A 16521-nucleotide genomic window follows, 5' to 3' on the forward strand; every position below is an offset into this window, starting at 1 on the left:
TGGTTCTTCAGGTCAGCATGTAGGTGCATCTGCAAGGTAGGAGGATAGTATGTAGCTTGTTGCATAACTTTTAAATATTTAAACAGAGTATATGGGCATTTGTACCCACAAATGTTAGAGGTAAGGTAATTTGAGACACATTAGAAGCCTGGTTGCACAGAGTCAGACACGACTGAAGCGACTTAGCAGCAGCAGCAACAGCAGAAGCCTAGAGGGCTGGATCAAGCCAGAAGAAATGTTTTGTTCTGGTCTCAGAATGTTGGCCAAAATAAATATATACATAGATAAATAGATTAAGATGATAATGAAATAAAATAAAAAAGAATCTGAATCTCTTTAGCTCTCAACCACACAGAGCTCACTGCACACATTTATTCCTGTGCACTAGTTCATGGCCACTGCTTAGCTCTGCAGCTCTATTCACATACACACAGTTAATCATTCCTGTTACCCAGTCTTCGTAAACTTGTTGTTTCAGCAAGTATTAAAAACATTATCAATATCTTTCCCTCTCTCTCCTCTCACCCATTGTTCTAGCTGCATTCCCTTGCAGAGTTAATCACAGGAGCCTTGGGTGGATGCTGCTTTCTCCTCCACTTGATCTCCTCCACAATGACGGTGTTAATCCCTCATCATTTGCTGTGGTTTAGCCCCTCCTGCCCTGACCTGGGCAACAGTAACTACAGTAAGTCCCCTACATACAGACTTTCAAGTTGTGAACATTCAAAGACACCAACATAGGTTCACATGCCCAATCAGATTAGTTCATGCATCTGGCATACACTGTCACATGCATGCATCCTTTACAAGTGGTTGTGTTTTTATATACTTGACTGTACTGTATCGTATAGAATACAGTAACTTTATTTCAAGCCAATGGTGTCTGGAAGCAAGCGTAAAAGCAGCAATATATAGTTAATTGTGTTAGTTGGGTACCTAGGCTAAGTTTGTTGAACTTATGGACAAATTGGACTTATGAACACACTCTCAGAATGGAAACTGTTCATATGTATGGGACTTATTAAAGAAGATAGTGAAAAATCTGGATTAAAACTCAACATTCAAAAAATAAAGATCATGGCGTCCAGTCCCATCACTTCATGGCAAATAGATTGGGAAAAAGTGGAAGTAGTAACAGATTTTATTTTGGGGGGCTCCAAAATCACTGCAGATGGTGACTGCAGCCATAAAATTAAAAGGTGCTTGCTCTTTGGAAAGAAAGCTATGACAAACCTAGACAACATATTAAAAAGCAAAGATATCACTTTTCTGACAAAGGTCTGTATAGTCAAAGCTATGGTTTTTCCAGTGGTCATGTATGGATGTAAGAGCTGGACCATAAAGAAGGCTGAGCACCAAAGAACTGATGCCATGGAATTGTGGCACTGGAGAATACTCTTGAGAGCCCCCTGGACTGCAAGGAGATCAAATTAGTTAATCGTAAAGGAAATCAGCCCTGAATATTCATTGGAAGGACTGACGCTGAAGTTGAAGCTTCAGTAATCGGCTACCTGCTTCCAAGAGCTGACTCATTGGAAAAGATCCTGACACTGGGAAAGATTGAAGGCAAAAGGAGAAAGGGGAAGCAGAGAATGCAGTTAGATAGCATCACCAATTCACTGGACATGACTCTGAGCAAATTCCAGGAGATGGTAAAGGACAGGGAAGCCTCCCATGCTGTAGTCCCTGGAGTCACAAAGAGTCGGACATGACTTAGTGACTAAACAACAAGGGGACTTACTGTGTTATACATTCAGGATCAATCTTGATTGGGTAACGCTTCTGCCGTTGGCTTCTGGCCATGGAAAAATGGTCTTCAGAAGCTGTGACTTTTGGCTATCAAGAGCAAATTTGATAAGGCAATGGACTCCAAAGCATGTTTGCAGAATCTTACAAAATCTTTCACAAAAACAGTTGTGTTAGCTCCTGATGGCAGTACCCCTTTCCCTCTTGGAATCCGTGGGGTCTGGCAAAGTCCAGAAGCCTGCCAGTGTGCCAACCCCATGCCTTCTCCCTACCCCTTCAGCCAAACAACCTGGCAAACTCCAATGCACCGTGACTGGAGAACAGACATCAGCGAAGTCCTGACCTTCTGGTTCTAAAAACAGACCATGAATCCCAGTTTAGCTCCATCTGAGAGCCTCTAAATGCAGGAAAGAGTGACTTCTGCAGTTAAAGTCTGTGTCCTGAGTCTCTTTTCTATGACTGCCTGTGCCTGACTTCTTCTTCTATTATGTGATTGTACACATGGACTTCACTCTGGCCCTGCAAGAAAAAGAAAGCCTGGGGTCCTTCCAGGTGGGGTTTATATTTGTGAGAATCACCATAGGAAAACAGAAATTTTCAGGGGGACTCTGGTTTGAACCCTGACTCATTCTCTGAGTGGCTGTGAGATCCTGGGCAGATTGCTTAATCTCTGCTCTGTCCCCCTTCTGTATGAGGAAATGGTGATACTCTGAGGTTTTGGAACACTCAAATAAGATAATTATGGTTTAGGTGAACCTAGCACGATGCAGTAACACATCAGTTCTATAAACCAAATGCCTTAAAATAATCTGCATAGCCCATGACCTCAGAAATGAGCAAGACATGTGCAAAACTCTGAACTCTTGAGCAAGCATATATTGGAGTTGCCAAAAACTTCATTTGAGTGTTTTTCATTATTTGTTATGGAAAACTGTACAGATATTTTGGCCAACCCAATATTTTATGATGCCTGCATTGGAAGAGACCCTGATGCTGGGAAAGATTGAAGGCAAAAGGAGAAGGCAGCAGCAGAGGGTGAGATAGATAGTATCACTGACTCAATGGACATGAATCTGAGCAATCTCCAGGAGACAGTGGAGTACAGAGGAGCCTGGCATGCTGTAGTTTATGGAGTTGCAAAGAGTCAGACAAGAATTAGCTACTGAACAACAACAATATCAAACGTTCTTTCTGATATTAATAACAGTGGCAAAAGAGTTGTAGAAATGACTTTTTACAATGGGAAGGGGAGGGAGGTGTCATTTTAACCCTCATCATTAATTTCTATCATCTTGCCTTCCTAACCACTTCTCTGCCATCAAATTATCCCTTCCAATGAAACAGTGATACTTTACCACTATTGAATTTACAATAGCTTTCCAATTAGGGTATACTCAAATGCTTTTCCTACCTGTATGAATTGGAGGATCTCTGAAATTCCTTACAAACAAAGATTGTTTCTGCCAAGAGGTACAGTTTTGTTTGGGTTTCAGAATAAGCAAATAAAAAATAATCAAATCTCTCCCCTGGCATTTTACACCTCTTTCCTTTCTCTGTCCTTCCTGTATCCCCCACACAAAGAGCAACAGGAGATGGAAACATTTATGGCATTCTCCAGCTTTCTCTTAATGAGCTTCCCTGGTGGCTCAGTGGTAAAGAATCCTCCTGCAACGCAGGAGATGTGGATTTGATCACTGGGTTTGGAAAAGCCCCAGAGGAGAAAATGGCAACCCACTCCAGTATTCTTGCCTGAAAAATCCCATGGACAGAGGAGCCTGGTGGGCTACAGTCCATAGGGTTGCAAAGAGTCGAACACGGCTGAGCACATGGCTTTCTCTTTAGGATGGCCTTGTCCACAGCTGATAAGGAATAAACAGGCAGTCGTAGTAAACCCAGAAAAGGTTCTCCTTCCTTCTTCCTAAACAGCTCCTGCTCTTCAGAAAATCCAAGGAGCATTTTTCAGAAATAAAAGTGAAAAATTAAAAAAGATGAGGTATACTAGGCTGAAAATATGAGGCTTTCAACATTTCCCCTGGTTGCAGTTAGGTCTGCAGCCACTCCGAAAGCCTGCTAAATCTTCCAAGTACCACAGACAGAGCCCCAAATAACAGATCTCTATCATTTGGCTTCATTTGGACAGCACAGATGAGTTGAAATTTGTAATTACACCAGTTTGGAAGTCAACAGGTCTTACTTGTAACGCTTGAATAAAAGCTTTCCGAGTCCCAGGGCACTATGCATGAAAGCCAGCCCCGAAGACCTCTCACCACTCTCTTCTAGGAAATAAGCGCAGTTATTTCAGGAGGTGTCATTACAGAATGAGCAGTTTTCATCATGGAACACTGCTAGCAAAATCGTGTAATCATACCACTTGACATGCCTGGGACACATGCTGTCTGCCCCCACACTTAACTGAGGAACACGCATGATACATGTGGTTATGGATCTACCTAGCCTGTTTCATTCTTTCCTATTGACCCAAATCAGCTCCTGGGTCAATAATGAAATCCATTAGTGGACAATTAGCAGAAGACCTTGGTTAAGAACTCAGCAACTCCTCACTTCTCCACTTCTTGTCAGACACAAGACCTTGATAAAAGGTCAGAGTTGTTCTCTATGGTGAAGAAAGCTGCAATTATAACAAGATTGGGAGGGCAGTAGAAGTTCGTGAAACCCCCAAGGCTCTCTCCTACCAGAGAACCATGATACCACTGTTCCACCCAATTCAGCCACAGAAATTCACCAACAGGTCAAGCCAATAGTTTCCTAACCTGGTTGCATGTTCAAATACCCTGATAAGATTTTTACAAATGCACATCCCTGACTCCACTAAAGACTTGCATAAACTCTTTTGGGGTGTAGTCTGAAAATCTGTTTTTGCTTTTATTAATTTTATTGGAGTATAGTTACTTTAGTACTCTTGCCCGGAAAATCCCATGGATGGAGGAACCTGGTGGGCTGCAGTCCATGGGGTCGCTAAGAGTCAGCCATGACTGAGCTAATTCACTTTCACTTTCACGCATTGGAGAAGGAAATGGCAACCCACTCCAGTGTTCTTGCCTGGAGAATCCCAGGGATGGGGGAGCCTGGTGGGCTGCCATCTATTGGGTCGCACAGAGTCGGACACGACTGAAGTGACTTAGCAGCAGCAGCAGCATAGTTACTTTACAGTGTTAGTTTTTTTTTTCATTTTCTTTTTTTAAATTAATTTGTATTGGAGAACAGCAGCTTTAGGATGCTGGGTTAGTTTCCACTGTGCAACAAAGTAAATAATTCATACGTATAAACATATCCACCCTTTAAAAAAAATTTTTTTTCTTCCCATTTAGGTCACTACAGAGCACCAAGCAGAGTTCTCTGTGCTATCCAGGAGGTTCTCATTAGTTATCTATTTTATACATAGTAGTTATATTTGTTGGAGAAGGCAATGGCACCCTACTCCAGTACTCTGGCCTGGAAAATCCCATGGACGGAGGAGCCTGGTAGGCTGCAATCCATGAGGTCGCTAAGAGTCAGACACGACTGAGCAACTTCACTTTCACTTCTCACTTTCCTGCATTGGAGAAGGAAATGGCAACCCACTCCAGTGTTCTTGCCTGGAGAATCCCAGGGATGGGGGAGCCAGGTAGGCTGCCCTCTATGGGGTCGCACAGAGTCAGACACGACTGAAGCGACTTAGCAGCAGCAGCAGCAGCAGTTATATTTGTCCGCCCAATCTCCTCATTCATCCCACCCTCACTTCCCGCCTTAGCATCCCTAAATTTGTTCTCTATGTCTGTGACTTTGTTTCTGTTTTGCAAATACATTCATCTCTCTGAGAATCTGTGTTTTTAAAAGTGCCCCATCTGATTCTGAAACAACTTCCCTGGTACATTTCCTAACTGGTGCTTAGGAATCACAGATTAGAAGCACAAGTAAGAACACTCTTTCTAGGAAACAATGATAAAACTGAAACTCACTTGTACACAAAGGGGCTGCTTCCTCCAAAAGTTTATTATGTAGATGAATTTACTGGACAAGATAGGGATATCTTTGTCTCTAAGACAGAGTTCAGCATGAAGGAGGTTAGTAGGCAAGAAGACACTTGAGGTTTTTAGACTCCTTATTGTTGTTGTTTAGTCATGTCCAACTCTTTACGACCCCATGGACTGCAGCACATCAGGCTTCCCTGTACTTCACTTTCTCAAATTCATGTGTTTGCTCAAACTCATGACCATCAAATCAGTGATGCCATCCAACCATCTCATCCTCCATCATCCTCTTCTCCTCTTGCCTTCAATCTTTTCCAGCATCAGGGTTTTTTCCAATGAGTCAGCTCTTCACATCAGGTGGCCAAATTGTTGGATCTTCAGCATCAATACTTCCAAAGAATATTCAGGGTTGATTTCCCTTAGGATTGACTGGTTTGATCTTGCTGTCCGAGGGACTCTCAAGAGTCTTAGGGTGGCAGTGATGGTTTAGTCACTAAGTCGTGTCCAACTCTTGTGACCCCATGGACTGTAGCCTGCCAGGTTCCTCTGTCCATGGGGATTCTCCAGGCAAGGATACTGTAGTGGGTTGCCATTTCCTACTCCAGGGCAAGAGTCTTATACAGAACCACAATTCAAAAGAACCAGTTCTTTGGGGCTCAGCTTTCTTTACAGTCCAAGTCGCACATCCAAACATGAAAGTGAAAGTGGAAGTCAAGTTGCTCAGTCGAGTCCAACTCTCTGTGACCCCATGGACTGTAGCCTACCAGGCTCCTCCGTCCACGGGATTTTCCAGGCAACAGTACTGGAGAGGGTTGCCATTTCCTTCTCCAAGGGATCTTCCCGACCCAGGGATTGAACCCTGGGTCTCCTGGACTGTAGGCAGACACTTTTACCATCTGAGCCACCAGGGAAGTCATAGTAGTCCATATATGGCTACTGGAAAAACCATAGCTTTGGCTATATGGTCCTTTGTTGGTAAAGTGATATCTCTGCTTTTTAATACGCTATTGATGTTTGTCATTGTTTTTCTTGCAAGGAGCAAGCATCTTTTTAGTTTCATGGCTGCAGTCACCATCCATGGTGATTTTGGAACACAAGAAACTAATGTCTGTCACTGTTTCCATTGTTTTCCCATCTATTTGCCATGAAGTGATGGGATCAGAGGCCATGATTTTCATTTTTTGAATGTGAGTTTTAAGCCAGCTTTTTCACTGTCCTCTTTCACTTTCATCAAGAGGCTCTTTAGTTCCTCTTTGCTTTCTGCCATAAGGGTGGTGTCATCTGTATATCTGTTATTGATATTTCTCCCAGAAATCTTGATTCCAGCTTGTGCTTTATCCAGCCCAGCATTTCATATGATGTACTCTGCATATAAGTTAAATAAGCAGGTGACAATATTTAGTATTGATGTACTCCTTTCTCAATTTTGAACAATTCCATTGTTCCATATCCGGTTGCTTCTAGATCTGCATGCAGGTTTCTCAGGAGGCAGGTAAGGTGGTCTGATAGTCCCATCTCTAAGAATTTTCCACAGTTTGTTGTGATCCACTCAGTCAAATGTTTTAGCGTAGTCAATAAAGCAGAAGTAGATGTTTTTTTGGATTCCCTTATTTTTTCTATGATCCAAAGGATGTTGGCCATTGATCTCTGGCTCCTCTGCCTTTTCTAAATCCAGCTTGTACATCTGGAAGTTCTCTGTTTACAAACTGTTGAAGCCTAGCTTGGAGAATTTTGAGCATGTCTTTGCTAGTGTGTGAGATGAGTGCAACTGTGTGGTAGTTTGAACATTCTTTGGCATTGCTCTTCTTTGGGATTGGAATGAAAAATTATCTTTTCCAGTCCTGTGGCCACTGCTGAGTTTTCCAAATTTGCTGGCATACTGAGTGCAGTACTTTCACAGAATCATCTTGTAGGATTTGAAATAGCTCCACTGGAATTCCATCACCTCCACTAGCTTTGTTCGTAATAATGCTTCCCAAGGCCCACTTGACTTTACACTCCAGGATGCCTGGCTCTACGTGAGCGATCATACCATCATGGTTATCTGGGTCATGAAGATCTTTTTTGTATAGTTCTTCTATGTGTTCTTGCCACCTCTTCCTAATATCTTCTACTTCCATTAGGTCTATACTGTTTCTGTCCTTCATTGTGCCTATCTTTGCATGAAATGTTCCCCTGGTATCTCTAATTTTCTTAAAGAAATCGCCAGTCTTTGCCATTCTATTGTTCTCCTCTATTTGTTTGCATTGTTCACTTAAGTAGGCTTTCTTATCTCTCCTTGCTATTCTTTGGGACTCTGCATTCAGAAGGGTATATCTTTCCTTTTCTCCTTCGTCTTTCACTTCTCTTCTTTTCTCAGCTGTTTGTAAGGCCTTCTCAGACAACCATTTTGCCTTTTATCAAATGGTTGCCTTTTTGGAACCATTTTGCCTTTTTGTCTCCTACATCCACATGTTTGGAAATAGCACCTCAATTTTCCTTTTGGAATACAGTAAGTCCCCTACCTATGAACAAGTACCATTCCTACAGCATGTTCATAAGTCCAGAAAAGTTAGCCTAGGTGCCCAACTAACATAATCGGCTATCTAGTACTGAGCTGTAATAGGTTTATAATTCTTTCACCCAGATACTACGTATTAATAGAAAAGAAGCACAAAATAAAGACAACGCTTTTAATTTTACAGTACAGTACCTTGAAAAGTACACTGGTACAGTACGACAGCATACAGGGATTGGCACTGAGTGAACAGCAAAGAGAGCTACTGACCGGAGGAAGGAGAGGAGGTGGGAGATGGTAGAACCGAAGGACCATCAGCAACAGGAAATGGAGGGCAAGCTGCAGTTTCACTCAACAGGTTCTGGTTCCTTGCTGAAACCAGAGTATGTTCATATCATTGAAAGTTCACAATGTGAAGGTTCGTTCATATGTAGCAGATCTACTGTGTCCCATCCCTTCCTCGCTCTCTTGCCAGTGGGTAAGGTGGGTTTTACCCCTCCCTCAACTCCAAGAGTGGGTATGTAATCCAGGCTCACCCAGCTGGAACCCTCCTGGTGCTGGGGAGCCCTAACTGGTCAGGAACAAGAGTGTGATAAGTTAGACCAACCTCAGATATTCTTCCTGCAACACTACAGAGCAAAAATGCCTCTGTCTCCCAGAAGTGCTGGTTGGGCAGAAGCAGGCTCCCACATGGGGAGGATCTGTCTGACACAGAGAGACTGAAATGAAGTAAAGCCAGTCCTTATGACATTGGTAGAACCTTTTGCCAGTGTCATTACTCCAGAACTTTCACGGTCTGAAACTGATTCATCCGTCCCCCTTAAGATGCCTCACCAAGCTTGAGCTGGACTCCTGTCGACCAAAAGAGTCCAGGAAACAAAATGAGACAAGCCCAGAAGCCAGGGTGGAGCCTGGTGGCACTGGGGCCGAAGAAGCCAATATTAATTAATCGATGTTTAAAGAGCCCCCACTAAGCACAGGACTAGGTCAGGCACTAGAAATACAAGATAAATAAGCCTCAGTCTCTACCTTGGAGGAGCTCACGGTCTTGCAGGGGACACAAATACAGTCAGACAATTGGGGTTTTATGGACTTCATTGTTTGAGGAAGAACTGGTTGGAAATTTACAGTTCTATTCCTCCAACTGTAGGAAATATCATGAAATAACTTTCAAGTTTTAATCTCCCCAGAAGCTGAAATATCTCTTACATGTTATCCCAAAAAGACACGGAAGAGTGTCATACTCCATCTACATTGTACCCAGACAATTGTTGTTGTTCAGTTGTTAAGCTATGTCTGGCTCTTTGAGACCCCATGGACTGCAGCACACAAGGCTTCTCTGTCCTTCATCATCTCCAGTTTTCTCAAACTCATGTCCATTGAGTTGGTAGTGCTGTCCAATCAACTTATCCCCTGTCACCCCCTTCTCCTGCCCTCAATCTTTCTGAGAATGAGAATCTTTTCCAATACGTCAGCTCTTCACATCAGGTAGCCAAAGTATTGCAGCTTCAGCTTCAGCATCAGTCCTTCTAGTGAATATTAAGAGTCACTTTCCTTTAGGATTGACAAGTTTGATCTTGCTGTCCAAGGGACTCTCAAGAATTCAGCACCACAATTCTAAAGCATCATTTCTTCGGGGCTCAGACAGTAAAATCAGCAAGAGGAAAAAGTATGAAAGAGTTCTTTCACTCATTCAACAAACATGTACTCAGTGCTGTCATAGCCAGGCACGGTGCAGGCTCTGTTTACAACAGTTAATAAGACAGCAAGACCTGGTGCTCATGGGTCTTACTTGGGGGAGAGGGAAACGTGGAGGGAAGAACGAGCAAATAAATGTTACTAGATGGTGGTTTCTGATATTGAGGAAATAAACTGGGTAATGTGGTAGTCACCCAGTAACCAGGGAGGATGTAGGGAGCTACCTGAAGTGGATAGTGAAGGGAGGTGTTTCAGAGCAAGCGACACTGAAGCTGAGTCAAAATTATTTTTTCCTTAAAAAAAATTTTTTTTGATGTGGGTCATTTTAAAAATCTACTGAATTTGTTACAATATTGCCTCTGTTTTATGTTTTGGTTTTCTGGCTACAAGCCATGTGGGATCTCAACTTTCCAGCCAAGGACTGAACCATAACCCCTAGCATTGGAAAGGAAAGTCCTAACTACTGGACCACCAGGCAAGTCCCAAAATTGTTTCTTCTGCTCAGGGGGAAACTAATCCAAGGTCCTTGTTGAAGCACATAAGCACAGCAATCAAGGACTTGGCTAAGCTTACAGACTCAGGTTCTCAACTATTTCTATGCCAGGTTCCTTATACATTTTTGTACCCATAGCAGAATTCAACCTGAAATCTACTTTCTGTAACATATTGACTAATATGGAGGTTGTAGGGGAAGGGATAAGAGACTCTCACCTACCAGTTCCCCATATTCACCCAAACGGCCTGAAAGTCCTACCATCTTCCAGCATTGGAAGCCTGTGGAGGACCACAGCTAAAGGCAAATGAAGCTCAGCTCAGAGAACTTAGGCAATGAAGAGTTTTCTGATGGTGAAAGACCAAGACCATGTCTTAACCATAAATCAACAGCTTGTTCCAACCATAAATTAGCAGCTTGTTCTCCTGCCTAGAAACACAAAGCAAATCTCATACTCACTGGGCAAAAGACCCCCAACCTTTTGGAAGCAGGAATGAGAGGATTTGACGCCCATTCCTTTCCTACTTTGAGAGAAGTCACAAGCATGCTGGCAGCAGAGTATAGATAGCCAGGAAGATGCCAAGCCAGCTCATACGCATCAATCCTCAGACAAGTCCAAAGCAATGTGGATTAGGTACTGGCTGGAACCTGCTGGAGTAATTGGAAGATCAGACATTGGCTTTTATGTGCTATTTGAAGCAGTTTTCCTTTGGGGGTTTTCTTTTTTAATGCATTTCTGATTTGGCCCAGGATTTTAAGAATAACAGTAGCTTATGTGTGCTTAGAAAGCTAAGAGAAGAAAAACAAAAGATTCAAATCGTCCTTTTAGCTTTCAAAGGCAAGCAATCTTTTTGGAAGTGCCTATTTCAAAATGCATTAGCCTCTTTTACCCTAAAACAGTTTGCTCTTCCCAGTCTCGTATGTGTGAGAGAGAGGCAGAGAGACAGAGAGACAGAGAGAGAACATAAAAGCCTTATGCTTTCTGTTCTAAGGTTTTAAGACGTGCCAAAATGATGCCAACACAGTCACCCCAGCACATTTCCTCCAAAAATTCTCTGTCCCTTTGCCACTCATGTGTCTTTGGGAGCTTTACTGTGCTATCAAAAATAGAGGGTGATGCTGAATGATGCCCCAATGAGAATCTTGCAATATCGTCACATTGCATGAAATCACACTTGTTGTCACAGCAGGTCCCACCATAACATTTGCAGAACCCAGGACAAGAGTACAAATGGAGCCCCATGCACGCCATGTCTGAATATTTAAAAGTAGCAATTGACATCTACCCAGGATCCCCAGCGTGTCCCCCAACACCCGTTCTCCTTGAACTGCAGGTTAAAGGAGACATGCTGTACCCTCAGTGGCCATTGGCAAGCCTGAGTGGTGCCCTGAGCCCAGGGTAGGATGGAAGCTGAGCCAGGGGCCAGGATTCTGGGGGTGAACAGACCTGCCCACACCTGGGATAGGGACAGACCTGTACAAGCTCCCCAGGGAATGCAGGGTGCAGGTTTCCTTCTGTTGCCTGAGGATGCCCAGGCCTGTAGGACTTTCCAAACTACACCATCCCAGGAGAAGGGGAGAGACAAGACCAGTCACTTGGGGAACGCAGTCTGGGTAATTCGAGGCAGGCAACCTTACAGCACTGGCATTTTCCGTATTTCCCAGGCTTAGCCTCTGACTGTCTAGTCCACCGACCCCATACACCTGTGTTTTCCATTCCACACTGAATGGAAGCCCCATTCAGTTTTCCCACCTCTCATGCATAATGCCTACTTGCTCAAATGGGTACCAGACATTCAAAATGCTTCCTTATAAAACCCAAACAAACAGAAAACACGGTCTTTATGTTGATGGTCCCTCTTGGACAGATCTAAGGATGAGTTGTAGCAGAGTGAACTGAATTAGATGTTGGCCTGGACAAGGTTTCCTGTTGTGCCGTGCTGTCTTGTCTGGCTCTTTGCGACCCCATGGACTGTAAACCACCAGGACCCTCTGTCTGTGAATTTTCCAGGCAAGAATACTGGAGTGGGTTGCCATTTCCTCCTCCAGGGGATCTTCCCCACCCAGGAATCGAACTCACATCTCATGTGTCTCCTGCATTGTCAGGTGGATTCCTTACCACTGCACCACCTGGAAAGACTGCTAAAGTTTGCTGGCCACTAAGGTGGTTACCAGGTGATGTTGCCTCTTTGATAATAGAACCTTGATCTTCCATTGAAGACGTACTGTGTCAAATCTGGCAAGAAACCCTGATGTCACTATCTGTCAAGACAACCTGACTTCCACTGACCTGAGGTGGACCACTTAGAGCTTGCTCCTGGCCATCTGAATACCAGAGCAGAAGACAGCTGGGGATGCTCCATCCTGATGGTGACACCCTGGAAAGACCACCTGTGTGTCCACTGGTTCCTGCTTCCTGGATTCTCACAGCTTCCATGGTTTCTGCTCTTCCCAAGGCCCATTCTTCAGCTCTGCCTTCCACTCTGTGAGCTACAGCTTATATAACATACAATAAATTCCATTCTATTAAGTTAGCCGTTAGTTTCTATCGCTTACATCCAAAAAGCTCTAACAGACACGTTAATCATGCAACCTTCATGGTGTGGAGGACAGAGCTGAACTTCATTTACTCCAACACAGGAGCATAGAATCGAATTTGAAGGAATATTACTTTTCCTTTAGACTATGTCACTCGCCTGCTAAAAACTACCAATGGATGAATTGCTTTCCCAGTCTCCCCACCCGGCCACTGCCACGGTCCATTCCCTCAACATAACCAAAATCTGAGTGTGTTTTAATGTGGCTCCCCATCCTTATTTATCATATTCCTTATACAAACCCTCCCGCCTACAAACACCGTGCTACTTTGTCACCTCTGTAGAAGTCCCACTGTAATTTAGTTTTTCTTAAGATATTTTCTTTTTGATGTGGACCATTTCTAAAGCTTTTATTGAATTTGTTACAATACTGTTTTTGTTTTATGTTTTGGTTTCCTGGCTGAGAGGCATATGGGATCTTAACTTCCCGACTAGGGATCAAACCCTTACCTCTTGCATTGGAAGGCAAAGTTTTAACCACTGGACCACCAGGAAATTCCTAGTAATTTACTTTTAAACACTTCTGGGTAGATAGCATGATATTAGGAATGTAGCAGGTGAATTTTCTACTCTTAAGGGTCTGGGCTATTCTATAAGAAGAATCACCCTCCAGACCTGATTGTAACAAAGAGAGAGTCTCATTTTGGAAGGCACTGGTCTCATTGTGTGTGTGTGTATATACAGTTGATCTCCGTTTTGAACAAATGAAGAACATGCCTTAGACTGAAAATCTTCCACAGGTAGCAAAGTCAGTTAGGGAGGTATTACACAGCATTTGTTTTTTAATAATTATTTAATAATTTAATAAGTAACCTGTATTGTTACCTCCTAGTTATGGAAAATAGTGTTCACAGATGTTCAGCTGATTGAAATGCTGGAGAACACTTCTATGTTAGAGCTCTCTTATTAGGACATTAGTTAATATAGAGCAATGAGAATATTTATTTACCTCTGCAAGTCCTAAGTAGCTGGCCCAATGGCTGATAAATGGTAGGCAATCAGAAGTTCAACACAAAATAGCTGAATTAATAACTTAAGACCTGATGCTGGGAAAGACTGAGGGCACGAGGAGAAAGGGGTGACAGAGTATACTGTGACAGAGTATGAGAGTCCCACCCAATGGACATGAGTTTGAGCAAACTCGGGGAGATGGTGAAGAACAGCAAAACCTGGTGTGCTGCAGAGCATGGGGTCGTAAAGAGTGGGACGTGACTTAGCAACTGGACAACAATAATAACGGAAAGATCATTAATTCACTGTCAACAATTGGGAACTGATAATACAGCTTGAGCAAAGAAAAATAATAACAACAACGTTAAGATGTACATACCAAATATACTAAAGGTAACATGTTTTAAGCATTTTGTGATTCCTTTGCTTAAAAACCATTGCCTCCAATCACATCTCACCTACTTATGGACACAAACTTGGCTGGCTCTTGAAACATTCTTCCTCAGCTTACCTATTAACTGGATTCACAGTGTGTGCTGGCTCAAATGTCCGAGCGTTGGAGTTGCCTGCTCTGAACGCTGTCCCCGCTCACAAACTCTAGCCACTGTTCATGCTTGATGATGTCCTAGCTCTCTGAATTGTTCCCTCGTGGCAGTGATCACCGTTTAATTATAGATTGATTTGGATGACGATGTGATCACTGTTTACCTTTTATGCTAGACTCTCAGCTTCCTGAGCAGAGAGGCTGCATTTATTAATATTTTGTTTACTCTTGATTCCCAGCGTCCAGCTTTGGGCTTTCTCGAATTTGGTGCTCAATAAGAACCTGAAGTATTAATGAACAAATGTTTCACGTGTGCCATTTAAACAATTAGCCAGTTCGGGCTGTTGCAGCAATTCAGATTGGCCTTGCTGCCAATTTGCCTGAATAAATAAACAAGGTTTTACAACCATCTATAACACAAGACCCCAACAAAGCCGTTTAGAAAGTACTAAGTTTAACCTCAGTGGGAAACTAAGAACTCATTTGTGCGCAGTCCAGCACCTCACACAGGGCAAGCTACTCTTCTTACTCAGCCTTTGACCAAAGTATAAAATCACTGCAGGACAGACCCTCTGGGAACACCAGATACAACTTTGTCCTTGGCTTTGTCCTGTCCCTTGTGTCATCCTTGAAAATGCACTGTTTTGACCTGAATCGCTCTGGTTTTCGTGCCTCAGGGATGTTTGCTCATACTTAGCCTTACGTTGTCATTCTTTGTGGTTAATATTCCTAATGCAGAACTGATCCTCGTGCGGACTCTTCTCCTTTCCATCGTGCTGCGGTTTGGGATACCATTTCACTCATCTTCAGGGTCCTTTGTGTTGGGATTTCCAAAAACAGCATCCCATGAAACTAACCAGATTTTCTCATGTCTCCTTTTCAGCAACAAGATGCTCTGGATTTGCAAACAGCATGCTGAACACTGTGTTCACAATGCTCTTGAGGAGGAAAGGGACTTTTGCAGAGGAGCTCCATTACCACTCAAATATTTACGCGTGAATTTCAGAGTATGACGCATGCTTCTCCCCCAGAGTAGCATGGTAAATGGTAAAAGGTGATTGTTCCCTCAGGTCCTGCCAAACTGGCTCTTGGTGGCTGCAACAGCTGCCTGATTTCTCATTTCCTGGGTCCCCACCCCTCACATCCACTCCCCCCTCTGCATCTATGTGACATTTCTTAAAGGAAAATCATGTTCAGCCCCTTGCTTAATACCCTGCAATCTACCCATTCTCTTGACACATACTTACTAAGCACCTGCTGTATACCAGGCACAGGACTTCTGAGAACACATGGAAAACAAGATGTCATGTCTTTGCCACCATGGTTTCTATTTCCTGTTGGGGGAGCTGCACATGGACAGGTATCAAAGCACCCCATCATCCTTTGGATGAAATCCAAGCCTTCCTTGGGAGGCATTCAAGGGCCTTCAGGATATATGTCTGCTTGCCTCTTTTCCAGAATTTTTTCATATGTTCTAGAATCTTCCTCTATGTCACATTTAATGCCATGGGCATTCTGAACTCCTGGCAGTTCATCAGACATGCCATCTTCTTTTTCAGCTTGGTCTTTGTCAACTCTGTCCCTTCTGTGTGCCTTGTTCTCTTTTTTTCCTTCTCTGATCTTTTTCCTAAAAAATCTCCTAGTCATTCTTCAGTGCTGGGCTTATGCTTCACTATCCATCTAGAAATCCTTCTTTAACACCTCCCTCCCCATCACCCTTTTTCTGCCCTCTCCCCAGGTAGGTATAGATGTCTCTCCTCTCAGTTCCCCGTGCCTTAAGACAGCCATGTCACAGCACACAAAACATCCCAGCACACCACCACTGGTCTTGCTTGTTGTCTATACTCCCCCATTGCCTGGCAACTGGCAGTGTTAATCTCATCTCCTCTCCTGGATCCATTACACTTTTAGACTTTTCTCCAGGAGAAAAGTTGATACAGAGCTTGCGAGGTTCACTGACATGTCAGAGGCAATACACTGGTGTGAGGTAGGGATGGACTTGAACCCATGTTTCCTGTCTCTGA

The 16521-nt window shown here is 43.3% G+C and overlaps 1 protein-coding gene across 1 annotated transcript in view; it reads right to left on the reverse strand.

The window, feature by feature from the left end:
• Window positions 1-16521, reverse strand: part of KAZN (kazrin, periplakin interacting protein) — a 1334539-nt gene that overhangs the window by 1122777 nt on the left and 195241 nt on the right. The gene's annotated exons all lie outside the window — the stretch shown is intronic.

Source organism: Bos indicus x Bos taurus, chromosome 16, assembly GCF_003369695.1.
Source record: "Bos indicus x Bos taurus breed Angus x Brahman F1 hybrid chromosome 16, Bos_hybrid_MaternalHap_v2.0, whole genome shotgun sequence".
In the NCBI taxonomy this organism is placed as follows: Eukaryota; Metazoa; Chordata; class Mammalia; order Artiodactyla; family Bovidae; genus Bos; species Bos indicus x Bos taurus.